The sequence below is a fragment of the Corvus hawaiiensis genome, chromosome 6 (assembly GCF_020740725.1).
Source record: "Corvus hawaiiensis isolate bCorHaw1 chromosome 6, bCorHaw1.pri.cur, whole genome shotgun sequence".
Classification (NCBI taxonomy): Eukaryota; Metazoa; Chordata; class Aves; order Passeriformes; family Corvidae; genus Corvus; species Corvus hawaiiensis.
The window spans coordinates 4,163,882-4,182,500 of record NC_063218.1 but is presented as its reverse complement, the minus strand read 5'-3'; the positions used below and the strand labels follow the sequence as shown (position 1 = coordinate 4,182,500).

General features: G+C 44.2%; 1 long non-coding RNA gene across 13 annotated transcripts in view; it reads right to left on the bottom strand.

Moving 5' to 3' along the window:
* Positions 1 to 18,619, bottom strand: part of LOC125327457 — a 99,831-nt gene that overhangs the window by 33,591 nt on the left and 47,621 nt on the right. For 10 of the 13 annotated variants that reach the window (XR_007204265.1, XR_007204261.1, XR_007204267.1 and 7 more), the window contains one exon: positions 9,711 to 9,971. The exons of the other annotated variants lie outside the window; for them this stretch is intronic. This is a non-coding gene — a long non-coding RNA (uncharacterized LOC125327457). The remainder of the gene's footprint in view (positions 1 to 9,710; positions 9,972 to 18,619) is intronic. 13 annotated transcript variants of the gene reach the window in all.

Here is an 18,619-nt window from a genome sequence, read left to right as displayed (position 1 = left end):
GCTCTGATCAACAGCATCTAATCCAAATACTGCTACCAGATTCTTCAGCACCGTGGCCTGACTCTCACAGTAACTCACCTACAGCAAGATAAATGCACTTGATCTTGCAATAAGATGCTAATGCATTTATAATTCTGTACTTACAGTTTAAATTCACTGTAGAGACCAACTTGCAACACTTTTAACAGGCCCTAATCTCTCTGGTTTCGGTTTGAGACCAAGAGGCATTTCATATTATCAGCACTGGATTTATATTGTATGCTTAGAAAACAGAAATGGATTTCCAGGGGGTTTAATTTATCAATATCTAGTCTTTCTGGGAAACACTGGTTTGCATAGGAAAAGGGGTTAAAAGAAGGTTTAAGTGATGTCTCTAATATTTCCTGAAAACTTTGTACAAAAATATTCTATGCCACAAAAGCCCATTAAATATGCAAACTTTAATATACATTCCTCAGTAACAAATGTACAGTTAGATAACACATAAAGAATTATGAATGACTAATTATATTTTGCATATTTACAGCAAAGACAATTAGCAAATAGCTTTTATATGCAAAATAAATGAAAAAGTAATTAAGATGCACTAACTAGAGCAGCAATATCAAGTCTGTTGTCTTGTGATTCATTCCTAACAAACATAATAATTATGCATTCATTGTCATATAATTAAAACAGCTCTGTCCTTTAGAAAACTGGTTATTTACTGTATAATAACCTGAAGAGTGGCAGAAGTTCCTCATAATGGTGAGAAGGATAATTAAATATTTCTTCCTGGTGTCTGCTCACTCAGTTGAGTTTATTATCTTGAACTTGTGCAAGAAAACATTTCCTCTGCAGTTCCAAAAGCCCACCTGCTCCCTGAGGGGAAGTTATGCCTTTACCATGCCCTGCTCCCAAGCCAGCTGTCCAAAACTCCCAAACAGGCACAGCATTAAACCCGTTCCAGGGTGGGAAAGCTCAGGGGTCCAGCCTAGGGAGGATGGGAATGCTCTGCATGGAGCCTGAGTGTCTGTGCTATGACCTTGGCTGAACTTCTTTGTCATTGCTAAGGATGGCCGTGTTATATCGTACCTCATATCATATCATAGCTTATATCATAGAATGGTCTGGGTTGGGCATGAACACATGGGCAGAACTCCATCCTTGAAGAACCAGAAATTTATTCATCCCACACCTCAGCTCCCCAGCTGTAACATCACCACAACTCCACTCTGCCTTTTCCCATTCCCTTCATTTCCCAGCTCTTCCTGCACTCCAGTAAAACATAATAAACCATCCAGTCTCAACTGGAACCCGTAATCACTCCCGAGCAGAACAGTAATATCCAGCACTGTAAGCCGTCCTCGTAATACCAATATCATCAAGCGCTTCTTTTTTTGTCTTAAAATTCTGTTTTCCCGTAAACCTCAGCCCGCAGGACCCGCCGAGCTGCAGTGGAGGAAAAACAATGTAATTGCTTGGCTGCACGTACGGCTGGCCTGGATCAGTAATCGGATTTCCAGGGACTCAGTAGGTAAGGGGCAGGGCAGAAGGAGCAGGTTCGCCTACGCAAGCTGGGACGGAAGGACTTAGCTCGTGCTGCTGGTCAGGCTCCATCCTCCTCCCCAAACCCCTGGCGTGGGGCCTTGCTCCTGTCCCAGCCACTCACCTTCCTGAAAAGGGAAGAATAACCATTCCTTTTAATGTTTCTCCACAAGCTGCTCTTTCCTCTTAGTTTTTGGGCAAAACTAAACAAGTTCTGCTGGCGGAGGAAGAATCCCGGGCATGGAAGGGTCTGTACAAGGGGACATGGCAGGACCACAGAGGTTCCCATAGGCGCATTCAGGATCATCCCTGCATGGTCCATGAAGAGGGATTCAGGGTGATTTTATTGCCTTTGGTCCTTGTGACCTCACCCCCATTGCTGGGATTATTTGGGGTATCCTGATACTCCCCCAGGAGGGATGGGTCAGCTAAACCCTGCTGCAGCACGCACAGGAGAAAAGAAATGAAAGGACCCCAGCTCCCAGGCACCCTGGAAATAGCACAGTGCCTGTCACGCAGTGCCCTCCAGAAGGCAGAGGATTTTTGCACAGATTTCTTAATACTCCAAGGAAAAAAAAAAAATAGAGTCCTTTTGGGCTTTGTTACACAATTCATTTACTCAGACTTTCTCATCTGCTCATTCCCGCGTCAGGAATGCAATGGGACTTTACCTGACCTACATGGAGGGACCCCCTGTGCTGCACCCTACAGTGGGATGTATTTCTTTTAAGGGAATTATGCATCCTATGATGCTCAAGTTCCACAGGGTCTCCATGCCACCCCATTTCTAATTCAGCACTTCATGTTTAGAACAGGAAAAGGGGCTGGGCCATATTTTCTATTAAATCCTACTGAGATTTCAGTGCCTTTAGGACACACATGCACTCCCCAAGGCTGATCTGTTGCTTAGGTGGATTTCTCAACAGCTCTGTTTTTCTCTATTACCCCCTCTGAAATAATCTTAAGGATGATTTGTACTTCTGCTGAGCAACCGGGGCTTACTCACTTCTTGCATAGCCAATACCCAGACCATTGCTTGAGTCAGGTAAGGATGGAGGGGAAATATGGGTAAGTTTAGACAAATCACTGTGATTACTTGGAGATCCTGACCCATTTTCCCAGCCCTGAAGACCACTTCTACCACATATGGAGGAATGGGGAACACAAGCCATCCTATGGGGTGCCTTAGCCATCTTATGGGGCGCGTTAGCCACCCTACAGGGACTGTGAGCTCCCCAGAGCCTGCAAGGTGTCAGGATAGAGCAGTTCCTTGCCCAGTTCTGCACAGAGCTGTCAGGATGACAGACTTAACCTCCCTCTGTCCCTGTTTACCCAAAGTAAGAAGATTGTAAGGCTTAGTTAATGTTTGTAAGTGCCTCAGGGTTCTTATATGATAGGCTCTATGTACATGCAAGTGTATTATAATACATGTCATAGGAAGAATTAATAAAGCAGAATGTATTAATTTAAAGGTAGCAGACACTCGTGCACGATAGCCTTTCTAGCTGCTTCTTTGCAGGCACCCAGAAAATGGTATTTAAGTTAAAATCAGGTTAAAGAAAAATAATGCAGTCAATCACTGCCAGATAATCGAGTCAGTAAATACCAATTATATAAAATGAGTCACCAATAAGAAATTTGATAAAATCAGGTGGCAGGGAAAGACACTGTGGGAGGCAGATACGACACATGTATTAACTTCAGAAGATATTCTGTTCTTTTTGGAAGCGTGACTTTTATTTTGAGCACCTCCATTTTCTTCACAGCCTTTCAAAATGTTGGGAGCCTGAGAAGCAGCTGGACACAACAGCAGAAGGATGGTCCTTTTGTCTCAAAACTTTGGTGGGGGACAATGTGAGCTCCCAGGAAGGAACTGGAAGATCCTCTTAGGGTGAGGATCAAAAGCCCTTTAAGCATTCCCAAGCATAGAGGCATCCATGTGTTTGAGGTACTGGCAGGAAGGAAAGTACAGGCAGAGCCGGGTGGGCAGGCTGGGAGCGTGGTCACAGACCTGGTAACTGAGGGGTGGCACTGAAGCAACGCTGGCTCCAGGAGTAAGGATGGACTAGGACCTGCCTGTAGCCCAGATTCAGGGGAATGGTGATGTAGAGCAGAGCTTCCAGTGCTGGAGGATCCCTTGGAGAACTCAGGAACCTCGCTGGTGCTTACAGAAACACAAGCTTACAGAGGCCAGCTCTCTCTTCCAGCCTTTTCTTTAATCTTAAATCAAAATCCGGTTTTTTTTTTTTACTTTTCCAAGGTGCTGCACCCCCTGCATTCCTCCTCCTGCCACAGAAGTCACCCCCGGGCTTGTCCCCCTGGGCACAAACACAGCACTGGGCCAGCAGCCAGGCTTTACCTCCAGTACAGGTATATTCACCCCTGCTTATGGGGAGGGATAAGGAGCCTTTGGTAAAAGAATAAAACCAGCACTTTCTCTCTCTCTCTCTCTCTCAATCTGCATAAAATAAAGAGAGAAAATAAAATTCCAGCAGCTACAAGCTGGCGACATTATACTGTCATAATCCAGAAATGAACATTGATTCTGAGGAAGTCTCTTCTTCAAACTTTAACGCAACAATTAAGTATTCCATTGTCATGGCTCAATTAAATGGTATGGCCTGAGAAAATTGGGGATTGTAAAGTGAGGATGGAATGTGCTTTGATCCTCTTTCCAGGGTTATTGTTTCATTAATAAATGAACATGTCATTTGTCTCACCAGAGGGAGCTCCTGCCCTCCAGGCTTTTTCCCTTTTTTGTTCAGGTTTTATAAAGATGAATTTCCAGTGCTCTGAAATACCATGGATTAGTAGTTAAGCCTGACAGCACTTCGGGGAGTAGTGGGCTTAAAGTGCCTCACACAGGTCTCCAAAGCACTTGTTTACTAATAGAGGAAATCAGCGACCGTCTGCAGCTGCTGATATCGCATTACCATTTGGAAAGACAGTAGCTGAGATAACAAATCACACAGTTTTAATAATTACTCCTGCATTCCAGTTTTTTGTTTCCTGCGTTACTGCAAAGGCTGGATTTCTTCCAAATAAACAGATAAAAACAGTATGGAACTTTTATCTTTTAATGATAATGACAACACATCATGTTTCACTAAAAGTTTCCTGCTGGATTTTTTTCTGATTTCTAGAGTTTCAATAAAATGTAATTATACTTTATAATTCCACTCTTTTAATCTTCACTTCAAAAACTATTCACAGTTAGCAAGTTTGCTAGGCACGGAGAGGGGGTGAGGAGCAGGAGCCGGCTTCCCCCACATCGGGCTGTTCATAAATTCTGTCTGGGGGTAAACCTGTCATTGAAACGGCACAAACTGAGCTGCTTTGCATTCAAATTAATACCTAGTTTAATTTGAATATAAAATAGCTCCATTTATGTGGTTATTAAGAAAAAGTAACAAAACCGCTTGGCGATGAATGGATGTTCAAGATAGGATACACTCGCAACCTATTTCTTTTCGGTACTTGGGGGTTTATTTCTCCTTTTCTTAATCCCTTGGATACTTTGGAATTGGGATGTTTTCCTATCGATAGATAAGGCTTTAAAACAAAGCAGTATCTCTGAAATCTGGATGGTTAATATATGCTCTGGGAGTCAAAAACTTCCAATTAACCCAATACCGAATTAGGCTTCACGTGTTTTGTTCGAATACATCTTCCCATCTTGTCCTTTGCTACGCTCAGAAAAAAAGTCAGCAGTGTCAGTCACAACTTTTCTTGCTAAATAATTTCACAGATTTATTTAGGAGAGCAGAGAAGAGGAAGAAGAGAGGAACACCACAATTAGACCTTCCTCTTCCAACTCAAAAATATCCAGACTTAAAGGTAAGGTAAACTTTTCTCACAGCTTTTAGTTTGCTTACCATCAGCCCATGTTCCACTGGGTGATTAAAGAAAGCTTTTTTAAAGCATTACTTCAGAATGATCTTAATTGGTGCAAGGTTGAGCCCTTTCTAGGAGGGGAGGGAAAAGGTTGAATAGCCTTTTCAAGTCACATGAAAGTTTCTAGGATGAATGTACGATAATTAGATTAATAAGTAGCTTAATTTATCACAGCTAAGGATTTCAACAGCCACACATTAGAGCAAGAAAAAAAAGATTAGTGTGATTCCAGTTTGTAAAAAATTGTACTGAAACTTGATTAACCTTAAATACAAAGTGCCTTTCTTTTTTGTGTGTAAATTCAGTAGTTAAGGGGGGAAAAAAACCCACTAAAATAATCAGAAAAGTCTTGTTCCGTTCCTTTGTGTTCACTAGCTAATGAAAGATAGCAGGGTTGTGCAAAACAACTTTTCCTGGTGATGTTATTCTTTCTAGAACATGGATTTAGAGGAAATCTGTGGTCCCTGCCAGTGCTGCAGACCCCGACGATCTGTGTGAGGTGTGAGATAACATTTGCAGGGGTTAAAAACATCTCCAGCATCAGCCAATTTCATTTTAAAATAAGAGAAAATGAAGCAGCGAGAAAAGGGGTGAAATATTTATTTAAGTATAGGGGAAAGTTGTATTCACCTTAATGATGGTAATGCAGAAGAGCTGAGCAGGAGCCTGGGTGCCAGGCAGAGGAGTGGGAAACAACCGGAGGCAAGGCTAATGAGGGGGATGCAATTAGGGATGACAATTAGCCGGGCAATACTCGCTCACACAGCACCGGTATCAGCCTAAAGTCAAACGTGGCAAAGGCACGAGCAGAGTGCAAAAAACCTTCACCCACAGATGGGAGAGTTGTGTAAAATCCTGCCAGAGCATCCAGCTTTTCCCCCCGCCACCATTTCTGCTTCTTTGCAGGACAATCCCTTAAGAGAGAGTGAGGGCTTTTTGATGTTGCCATCCACCGCCGAGGTTGCTTTCGGTGGTGTCATTATTTATCAGCGCCAACGTCAGCTTTCATTAATCCAACTCCTCAATACTTGTGTCGCAACTGACAAAAATTCCCCATGCTTTTTGTGAAGCCGGCTGGCAGCAGGACAAGCAGAGCCCACGGAAGGTTCTGGAGGGTGGTGGTGGTCCCTGTCAGTGCTCACCAGCCATCGTCATTCTGAGGAGGTCTAATGCAAACCCAGCGGTGGTGAGACATGGGGTGCTGGGTTTGGGGCTCCCCGTCCCGAATCCCTCTTTGAAAGGGGGATGAGAAGGGAGAAGGTTGGCTCATGTTCGTGGGAAAGAACAAATGAGGCTGCTCGGAGCCTACCAAAAAAAAAAACCAAACCCCACCAAAATTAAAAAATGAAATAAAATGAAAAAAAAAGTGTAATGAAGCGAGAGGGGGGAAAACGGTTTCTTTAATTTTATCTCGCACTTAAGAGATGAGTAAGAGCGCTAATGAAAGGGAGGGTAATTACAGCCCAGATAGGGCCTCTTGCACACGCTGGAACGTGGGGAAGGTTAACTCTGGCAAAGGGAGATCATACAAATCAAAGTGGCTGAGGGCACTCATGCATCGGCCTGTTTGATAAGATTGATAACTGTAACCAGTAGCTTAGGAGAATCGATTTCCACTGCCGGGGATCTCTCTGGATGCTCTCATCTTTTCTTCTGTTTACATGAAAGTGAAGCTTTAAAGATGTTTTATCATCTAATGGCGAATATGACACACAGTTACAAATGGAATCTTTTTTTAATCTCAGAATGGAAAATTTAAGCGGGGCAGTGATTCGCTTTAATTATGTATATTGAACAAATATGAAGAGATGAGAAGAAACTTGTTTTTCAGCCCACTGAACCCAAGTGCTTGCCTGTAATCTAAAATGGATATCTAATTATTGTTTAACATTATTTATTTAGGAGGAGTTACGACCTCTAATTTGCCTTTAAATGATTAATTTAGTGTTTAAATAAAGCTCCTTTTATTTAATAATGTTTTCTTTAACCAATCTTCACTAATGTCAATAAACTCTTTGTTTAACCTTCTTAAAGGAAACATTTCCTCAGCTCTGAGACAATTATGAATTAACAAAACCCATATAGAAAAATGAGCTAAGCAATTATCTAATATTATTGCAGTGTGCTTAAGAAGGGAATATTCCACACCAATAACATAAGACAAGAGAGATGAAACAAGCTTTTCTAAATATTGAGCATTTTAAGCAGTCTGCCTCTTCTTGAGGTGATAAGGCAGCACAGAAATACCCCCAAAATACTCACAGCTTGGCTAAATAAACTCTGCCACTTCCATTATCATCCTAAAGATGTTCTTGGTTCATGTCCCAAGCACAAACAAAGCAGCACAAATATCCCCACTCCGTATGTAGGGAGATGGTCAGAGGCAATGCAGGCACCTTCCTCCTGTCCTCAGCCCTCGGCAGGGCACCCTCACCCATGCCCAGGGTGACTTTGCATCACCAGGGTGCCCCCCTGATGTCCAGGACCAGAGGGAAGGTGTCAGACATGGGGCAAGGGACAACCAGTCACATCTCAGAAACTCCTCTCCGGACATTTGTCTCTTTTATGGAGCAGGCTCTCACACTTATATCACATCAGATATACTGGCCACTTATTGTGAGAGCAAAGTGCCTTTTGGGGGCCATAGAAACAGGGAATAAATTGAGTTGGAAGGAACCTTTAAAGGTCATCTGCTCCAACTCCCCTGCAATGAGCAGGGACAGGTGTGACTGCTGTGCATTAACTGTGAAGCACAGGTGCTACATAATAAATTGTGCTTGTGATAATGCAGCTGCTTTCCTGGCCTTGCTTAGATCCTCCGTACTTTGCTCTGGTGCATGCTGGAGCTTGGAAGACCCCAGGAAAAAACAGGCAGCACAAACAAATCAAAACTGATGTCAAAGAGACCAGAAAGTGACAGGAGGTAAGTGGTAGAGGAGAGGCAGAGCTTTCAGGAGGAGCCAGATGAAACAGAAAAGCCAGGAGTGGAAGAAAGTGCTGAGAAAGAGTAAGGTGATACTCATTGCCCAGAGAAGCTGTGGCTGCCCCATCCCTGGAAGTGTTCCAGGCCAGGCTGGACAGGACTTGGAGCAACCTGGGATAGTGGAACAGGGTTGGGATGAGATGATCTTTAAGGTCCCTGCCAGCACAAACCATTCTGTGTTTCTATGAATTAGAAAATACAAAATATCCAAGGCTTCAGGTAACACTGGTTACCATCTGTAGCTCCCTGGTGGAGGTCTGAATAGAGCTGTGCTCATTTCCCACGTGGGAAACGTGCTGCCTGCATTGTAGGCAGAGCTGAAAGGGTTCTCACTTTCAAAGCTCCTCTCTTGTACAACAAAAGCAGCAGCAGAGCATGATAGGTTCTCTGCAGTTACTCCTTCCAGGTTCTGGTGAGGATCCCAGGAAGAAGAAGAGGAGACAATGTCCAGATTGGAATGAAGAGGGCTGAACAACAGTGAAGGGCACCGTGAAAGCCACAGCAGTGCAGGTGTAAAAGGAAAAAGGAAAAGAGGGAAAATGGGTGTGTAACAAGCATTGATAGGAGCACTTGGCAGTAAGGAAGAAGATTGGGAAGGGAGTCTGGTGAGCCAAAGGTTGTACCTAAAGGGATCCACGACCATGGAGGGGGAATCAGGAACATGCTTAACTCTGCAATAATTACTTCAAGGCTCTTGCAAAATGTGGTGGGTCAGTTTGAGGAGGCAGGAACCTGGCCCCAGTGCCAGATCATGGCTTCAAGGATGGTGGGAGCTCGGAGTCAGTGTGGTGGAACTGCCACACCCAGCCAGGAGCAGAGCTCCCTTCCTGTCAGAGGCTGAGGGTCACCCAGGGGTGTCCCTACTCACTCCCCAACACCTGAAAACACCCAACACATCCCTGCTCTGCTCATCTGCTCTCAGTTTCTCCCTTTCCTGGAACCATAGATTCCCCTTTGGGGCTTTTATTTTTTGTTACAACTGTCAGATTTTTTTGGCTATATTCTAAAGTTTCGATTTTACAGTGTCAATTTTTTTCCCCAACCATATGGACTAAGACTTCACCCAGGGTGCAGATGTCTAGAACAAGGGAAATCTCTAATCCTTTTTATCAGTGATGTGACACTGAGATGGCCCATTTGCTGCTGGCTTGGTAGGAGGAATATCCATGAGCAGCTTATTCCTTCTCTCCCATCTTGTTCCAGCACTTGTACCCCATCCCCTGAAAACTCAGAGTGTCTGAGGCCACACAGCCACAGAGTCCAGCTGATGTTATCATTACAACCAGGAGACTCTTTTGGCACTCACCCACAAGCTGATCTCTGGGTAAGTGATGATTTGGATCCACAACATGAATGAAGATGGTCTGGGAGGCCCACAGAGTCTCTTCCAGCATTGGGATGAGCTCCCACCATGACATCTCCTCGATGCTGGTACAGCACATGTGGAGTGAAGACTTGAATCCTGCCTTCAGCCTTGCCCCTGGTTCTCCATATAGCTTCTCTTCCCACAAATGCAGCTGTGCCCACCAGTCCAGAAGTTCCAGGAGGGACAAGACTCCCACAGCCCCTTTGAGAAAGGTGAAGGAAAGGCTGGTGAGCAACTCTGTGTCTTAAAATCTTCATCCCACAGCCTCCCCCCAGACAGGTGCCCCTGAGATGTGATAGGAAGCCAAGCACAATCTCAGCTGGTCACAGGTAAATGGGGAGGTGTGTTTGCCCTCAGGCAGCCTGAGGACGTCACCCCCTCCTGAACACAGCCTGTTAAAGAGGGATCTCCTTTTAAGTAACCATTTCCCTCCAGGCTGCTGACTCCAGGAGTGGCCAGCTGCTCATCCCAGGTCAAAAAGGGCCTGGTTAAAAGGTCCTTCCCCACCTCGGATGCAGCATGGACAAGTCCCTCAGGACTTGCTTGGCAGTGCCACAACATCCAGACCTGACCCACAGGACTCACTGGAGTCCTCCTAAGGTTAGAAGGTGACATGGTTTGTCCCAGCAGACACAGGAGGAATTTTCACAAGAAACCCCCAAAAACCTCTGCTATGATATGCAGAAGTCCTCTGGTAGCCTATGTGCAGTCCTCAAACAGGAACAGGACACATGCAACTTTTTTATTATTATTAGTTTAAAAACGTGGCATTGTGACTTTTTTTGAACCCTAGACAGGCAAGAATAAAGTGAAGGATTTCTTGCATCCACCACCTCTTCAAACAGGACTTGCACTGCACTCTGAGCTGCTAGAGAACCTTACTAACCTAAAATAAGTAAAAATTTACAAACCTAGCTAAAATAAAATCTGCTGGTTAGCAAAGAATTCACTTTGCTCCTTCCCTTCCGCTTGCTTTTAATCAGCCTTGCAGAATTCCCACTGCCTGCATCGATGGGAATGTGTAATATTGTTTGATGAATGAATAAAATATCAGGAAGGAAGTGTCTTGTTTGTCTGTGTCTTCATTATCACCTTCCCCATCCCAGAGTTAGTGCATGGACTGTGTGGCTGGACCAGTCTGTTCTCCTTTACTGGTCATCCACTGTTTGATTTGTGCTTGCAGCTGGAAGCTCTGGATATAGGTTAAGATTGAAGGTGTTTGACGCTGTACAAACAGCAAATAAAAAGATAATCCCTCCAGTATAAGTTCAGAGTTTTGCCAGATTTTGCTTTTCCCTGAGCATCTTTATTTTACATCTGAAGCCAGGGGGATAAATCATCATTTTTCCCTCATTTTCCCCTTTGTAATTATACAGACTGACACTCTGGGACTGTAACTCACTTAGATTGGGTTGGTCAACTTCTACAGTGAAGTGCGGAATATGGAGCTGTTCTGGGAAGTGGGGGGAAAAGCCAACCTAAATAGAAAGTTTTTTTGAAAGACATGCAAAACCCCTTAAGACTTGTAACCACTCACTAGAAGAGCTGTGCAAGAATCCTTTCCTTCAATTCCCTCTTTAATCTCTCCTTTTCTAAGCAGGTAATCTCAGATTATTTACCAGCATCTCATTTCTAACTCACAAGAAACTCCTGGAAGCCAGAAGAAAAAAAAAAAAAAGTACTCTCCCTCAGCCTGTTTTTGTTTTGCTCTCATGTTTATTTTCATCTTAACATTAATTGCCCCATAATATCTGCTTGGTATTATCAATTAGCCTTTGCAGTGGGAAAATATTTTAGTGCCTAATACAGCGTAATGATTTTTTTCCCTATTTGCCAAGGGGGTTATTAATAAATGTCCCCACTGGGGTTACAACTCTGGTGCTCTGGTGTTTGCTTTAGGGGAAATGAGGGATTGGAGGAAAATCCTAACCAAACGGAGCTATAATTAGAGGGAAAGCAGCTGCAATTAGAAGTATATGTTCAACGACACCCACGGCACTCGGGGACAAACCTCCCCTCCACTCAGGCAGGCGTGGCAGCACAGAGTCTGGCGCTGAAATAAAAGGGGAAAACTCTTGGTTTTCCTCTTTCTCCAGGTGTTGCACCAAAGATTTGTGCTGTCTGCTCAGTATATTCTCCAAGGAAAGTGAAAAAACCAGGAGGGTTTTTTTCAGCAGAGGAGTGCTGGCCTGGCAAAGTCAGCAGCAGACTCCTCCAAGCCGGGATTTCACCCTGATCTCTCACTCCTCACTATTTATTTAGCCTGAACTGCTGCCACAGGCTCTGCTGGACTCTCTGGGAAGCTGCCAGCCAAGCAGCCTCTTCAAGTGACACATTTCTGACATCAGACATCCACACCGTGTCCCATGGAGTCCTCTCCTGCGGCTGCAGGTACTCCAGGGCTGGATGGTGGATCCTGGCAGACCTCGTTCTCCTCCCTGCTGCTGCAACAGACTTTGTTCAGGCAGGAAAAAACAGTCACCATCCCTCTGGCTTTTCTGCCTGCTACAAATCTAAATTCTCCAGCACCAGGCAAAAAAGCATCTCATAGGCTCTCCCAGGAAAATTCAATCCTGTCAACAGATACAAGTTTCTGGAAAGCCAAACTGGAAGGAATTCTGCAGCCTCTTGAGAATTCAGGCTGAATAAAATGTTAGGGCTTGATTTTATCAATTAGCCCAACAACAAGTTTAGCAATAAGCAGCAAGGACACACAGGGAATTTAGAAATGCAGCAGATGTGCAGTACTGCTTAATATGGCTTTTAGCTTAATTCATCTCATTGCAGAAATCTGTAATTCTCATGGTTTGGGTTCTGAACAGCAGCTACTGATGTAACCTTTTGTCTTTCCCTGGGTTTTGTTGGTCAAAAAACCCATCAAACAAACAAAACAAAAAACAACCAAATAATTACTATTCTAGCACTATTAGCTTTGAGGATTTACAGCTTTGCTTCTTTCACTGCAGAACTTGAAAGTAATAGAATTTACTCTGGGAAAACCTGACTGTGTCCTTGCAAGTCTCTGTAGGGCTTCTCATATTTGGGTCCCAAATAAGTGTCCCATATCCAGTAGGAAACAGACTGTTCCAGCATAAACTGGCTGGCTACAGGGGCCTGTGTTTGAGACACAGCGGTAGGAAACAAGGGAATGGCAAGAAGCTGTGTCCAGGGAGGTTTAGGTTGGATATCAGGAAAATGTTCTTCCCTCAGAGGGTGATGGAGCACTGAACAGGCTTCCCAGGGAATGGTCACAGCTCCAAACCTGACAGAGCTCCAGGAGCGTTTAGACAATGCTCTCAGGGACAGGGTGGGATTGTTGAGATGTCCTGTGCAGGGCCAGGAGTTGGACTCAATGATCCCTGTGTGTTCCTTCCAACTCAGGATATTCTATTCTATTCTATTCTATTCTTCTATTCTATTCTATTCTATTCTATTCCATTCTATTCTATTCATAATCTCCCACCCCACCACGCCTGCAGAAAACACAGAAAGCAGCAGTGAAATGCAAGGATGTCCTCCACCACCCATGTGTGACACAGGTCATCCTAGCTCTGGATCCACAAGAAAGCGGATTTCCCTAAATACCCCGAAAAGTGCAACCTCACTCCTGCAGATTGCTGGGCACCAGAAAAGGCACCTAAATGAAGATTGGGCTTATTGGCCTTCTCCAGAACAGCATCTCCTCCAGATCCTGGATCTCTCTGTCTTGACCAGAAGAAGACCTTGGTGGACCTGGGGACTACTGCTTTTGTAGTGTGAATGAACAGAGATTAAAGGTCGCCAAATGAAGAATTCAGTGATTATCTATACTGAAAACAAACCTGAGGTCTGTGTTCAGTGGCCACTGCTGAACATCTTCCCTGGACTCACAGTCTGTAGGACAGTGTGAGAAGAACAGGCATCCACACCATTGTTTTGGAGCAAGGAGCACTGTCCATGCCAGCTACTTGTATTTTATACCTCACTTGTACTTCCAGTAAAGCATCCCAGGAGTTGGGAGATGAACCTGCCCAGCTCAGAACCATTTGCTATAAACCAAATATTTCTGTCCCTTGAAAAGCAAGGACAATGTTTCCATCGACTTTGGGAGGGCTCAGCTGGTGTCTGCTCTGATTCCTGGCCACAACTAAAAATTTCTTCAAAACCAGAAGAAATTTTTCTTTCCAAACTGCCATCAAACTGCCAGTTCTAGAGACATCAGACAACATTTGGTTACTTTTATTTTCTTCTTATCCTTCAGGGGAGCAGGATGATTGTAATTATGTCTTTCCATAGAATCCCTGAATGGTTTAGGTAGAAGGAAAGGAAAGGTAGAAGAAAAGGACCTTAAAGACCATCCAGTTCCATCCACTGCCATGGGCAGGGATACCTTCCACTGGACCAGGTTGCCCCAAGCCCTGTCCAACCTGGCTGGGAACACTTCCAGGGAATTTGCTTCCATGTGTACCTTTAACAACACACACACACTATTTGCACACTATATATATGTGTTACAGACCTTTCGCACTCCAAGAAGTTTACAATAGATTTTAAAAGTTGTTTTGAAGGGATAAGCATTATTCTAGGGATGTGTGTGCACACACACAAATGTATTTAGTACCCTATGGGTCCACATACACTCTCAATAAACCCATGTAGTGCTCTGTATCTGACCATAGAGCTCAGCACTGGGCCCTTTCCCCACTGTGCTTGAGGGTCTAAAATGAACAACAGGCTTTTAAAGCTACATTTATTACCTTGCCACCACCAGGAACAGCCCAACCTCATGCAGCCACTTTGACACAGACGTTAATTTTCACTTGCAGCTGTGGCAATTAGAAAGTGTACTTAATAGAGTGTCATGTTAATTGCTGCAGAGTTAACCAATTTCTCCATTTAATTGTCAATTGATTAACCTATTGAAATGGTAAGTGACTCAGTTTCCTTCCAGAACAAACAGCAGCCACATATTGTAGCTTCATCCAGCTGGAGGGGGTACTCTGTGATTTGCTCAGCCTCAATGTGCTGGTATTTTTCTACACCTCCCTGAGCTTTTAATTAGATGAGCCAATTTTACATGTATTTGTCTGCTGGAAAGGTTATCTGTGCTGGAGCTGACCTGCAGAGACAAGGTTGAGCCTAGCAGTCTTAATAGAAAAGGATTTCAGCTATGACTGCTGTACGTGATTGCATTGTAATGGTAATTAACTTGAGACTTTGCCTCCCTCAATGTTTTTTTGTAGCTTTAACTATGCAATGAGATGTTTCCCCTGTCATATATATGCACTTATTAAGCTCTCATTGGATTCTAATATGCATGCAAATAGTCAAGAGTTTCTTAAGGCTAATACTACACTACGTAGATTGTAGTGCCATTAAGTAGCTACAAAGATGTAGCCTGCAGCAAACTTATAAGTTTTTTTCTTTCTTTTTTCTGCGAGCACATGTGAGGGTTTGATTTTCCATTTTTGCACTTTTCTTCCCAACCTAAAGCAGGAAAAATTTCCTCTACATGCTTTAGATCCTTTTCATCCCAAGCGTTCTGAGTGCAAGAGCCCGTTTCGGCGACTTTCCCTTCCCCAGCGGGCCTAGAAAAGTGCTGGTGTTTTAAAAGGAAGACCCCAACGTCCTTAATTCAGTTTTTCAAGTTGGATTGTAATCCATGCCCATTCCAAGTCCTTTCTGGGAGCGGCTCGTTTGAAAGCCCTCGGTATCTCCTGTGTTCCTGCATGTTCTTTTACAGTACGGCGCTGTCATTTAATTACGAGACAATCCCCCACAACTGAGCAAGCATTTTCATCATTGATAATGTTGGTAGCAGGCAACTGAGACAAAATGATTACAAACCTATGTTGCACTCAATAGTCCTTTAGAGGATTTCTCTCTTAATAGTCCTGGCTCATTCATGTTTGGTTCAGTACATTTGTTCTTTAAAAAAGGCGTAGATTAGAAGAGTTTCAGGGTAGGTTAATAACTCAACTGAAAATGGCTGCTTGCATTGTCCAAGCCTGTTCCTGCAGTTGCCTGGTGCTTTCTTCAGTTCTTCCACACTGCAGCTTTGGCCCAGTTGGTAAACAGCTTAAGTCCAGACATCTTTTCATTCTCCGGCGCAGCGGATTGAAATAAAAATGCATATAAGTGGCGACTGACTGGCGCTGGCCTGACAATAGCCTGTAACATTATGCAAGGGTATTTACATAGGAATAAGGCCTTGGTAAAGAAGACAGGGGCAATTAATGACTAGGGCCACACATATAAGGAAAGTTTGTCCAATCTTTTCTTCAATAAAGATCTTTTGTAAAGTGCTATGGAAACTCATGGAGGCCCCCAAACAGACCAGGAGAGGGACTTTTGTGGTGGGGCTTTTTGGTTTCTTTTTTTAGCCTGAAGTTAAAAGGGCCGAATTTTGTAAAGGTTAAATGTAATTCTTCTGCGGTGTTGAATTTTTCCTATTGTCATTTCTTTTTTTTTTTTCTTTTTTTTTTTCCCCACAGGATTTGGGTTTGCGTGGCTTTTCCCCTAGGAGAACATGTGGAGTAAAGAAATAAAATGAATGATGTGCCTCAGCTAGGCAGGTTGGTGGAAGTGAAAGATTTGGAGGAGACCTGTCACAATGCTTGACTCCTGCTAGCACAGGTTTGGAATTTAAGCTAATTTGTAAGCACTTAGGGCCTGACTCTGACCTCTCTCACATCCCAGCAGAGCTGCTGGTGCTGCCAAAATGCTTCCCACCTTCTGAATTCATCTTTTTGCTTCATTTTATCCAGATGGATTTGGCCATGAGCGATTCTGACAAAGGAAGGAAGCCCCATGCTCTGGCTCTGGGTACTGAAGGCGGAGCACTATCTGCAGCGGGTGATGCTAGGACGTAGCCCAGGGCAGAACTTAACCCCATCCCGCCAGATGGGGAACTCTCCCCTGGGCTCGCAGACACAAATAATGAGCCCATTTCCCTGGGGAGACCAGCCCACATCCACCCGGGGCAAGGATGTCACAAAAGAGCCGCAGCTGATGGTGCCTCCTGCACCTGCGAGGCCTCGAATTGTGGTTTTGCACATCTTGTCATAGAGTGGGCACAGCACTTTGGGTCTGAAGCCACCGTGATGGGGCTCCTGAGAGCCTTTTCACCAACACCATGCACCATTCAGTGTCACCTTGTCCCTCCCAAGCCACTGCCCTCTACATCTTCCCTTCCCCCATGGAAGTGTTTTCCATGGTCTCCCATGGCACATCTCTGGATGGCAGCTTGAAAATGCCCACATCAGTTGAGCGACTTTACTTTTAAGCTCATCTTCTGGGGTTTAGTGACTTTGCTTGCTCTTTTTCTAATGACCATGGAGGGTTGATTCTGTAACATTTTTAACACTCTATTCGGAGGAATCTGTCTTGAAAGCAGAGCAGGGATCCTCCTGCTCAATCCATCATATGTGTGCAAGAAGTCAACCCTTCGGTGGGCATCAATGAGGAAAAACATATGGATACCTCTAGGTTCTGCCAAGCTTTCCACCATTTCCTGATCTACCACTGAATCCTTTTCCTCTCAGGTAGAGATTCTTAGACCAGAATATAACTCCAAAAATACAGATTTCCCAGGACCTCCTGTCAGGCTAATTTCTTTCTTTAAAGTATTTTTTAGAATCAAGTCTCCCATGGAAATTAATTCCTAAAATGCTTGCTGGACATTGAAGAGAGGGACGTAAACATTACTACCACTAGTGCTTGGTTCCTATAAGAGGAGCGTGCAAGGAGCAGGGAATGTGCTTCTGCTGTAGCCCTGGAAAGCTGCAGAAATCAATGCTTCATTCAAGGCTATTGATCAGTACTAAATTAATTAGACTTCAAGGCTTATGGCAGTTGATAAGACAACTTGTTAATTTAGTCAATGATAGTGTTTTCCCTAAAGCAGCAAATACCCTCTTTCTCAGAAAAGACATTTCTAGCACTTGCTACTCAACTTTTTTTGCTCCCCCTCTCTTTTATAAAAAAAAAATATATAAAGAAAAAGACATTCACTTTACATTTAAATTAAGATAAGAATTGGACAAGGAGCTGCTTCCATTTACCCCTATTTGCCTTCTTTTTCTCCAACATGGAAGCAGGGTGTCGATAACATCTGATGCAATTTAACAGGGCAGCACCATAACATTCAGCTCCTTCAGCCCCGGCCTGTTGAAGGGGGATGTTCACTTGGAAAAGCTGCTGGGGAGAGGAGGGAGGAGGGGGCAAAGCCACTTTCTGCATGTGGGTTGGTCCCTTTTTTTAATGGCAAACCCAGAGCTTTTGCTTCCCAGACTAGGAGGATGCTCATGGCCACTGACAAAGGCACGGGCGCTGCCGGTCCCGCAAGCAGTGAATGAGATGAAGATATCCCAGAATACCCTGGACATGGGGCTGTACTTCCTGCTGGCTGGGAAGGACAAAAGGACAAAACCCAAGGAGTGCCGGGGTCCCACCACCAGCTCCTGGAGGCACCAGTCTGCTACCAGCAGCACTCCAACCCTCGGAGAATGCTAATAAGCCACTGAAGAGCTCAGCTTTCCTGCCATAATTCTATAGTGCCGTTGAGGACCCCATAGTGTTCACTAAATAAAGACAACTAATTGAGAATTTTTTGCACATTTTGCTCAGTGGACTTGTTGTTCAGGCGGTTGGTTGGGGAGAATGTCCCCCTACTGACAACAGGGGTTGATTGTTTTGGCAGCCGCCGGGTTAGCGCCATTGCCCGGGTCTGAGGCTGACTTTCCAAGTATGACAAAAATGTTTAATTTCGGAATTTTTTTTTTTTTTTTTTTAATTATGTGGCTGGGAATTATTTGGGCTATGTAGAGAACAGGGCGTCCGGTATTCACGTGACCAAAAGAGAAAAAAAT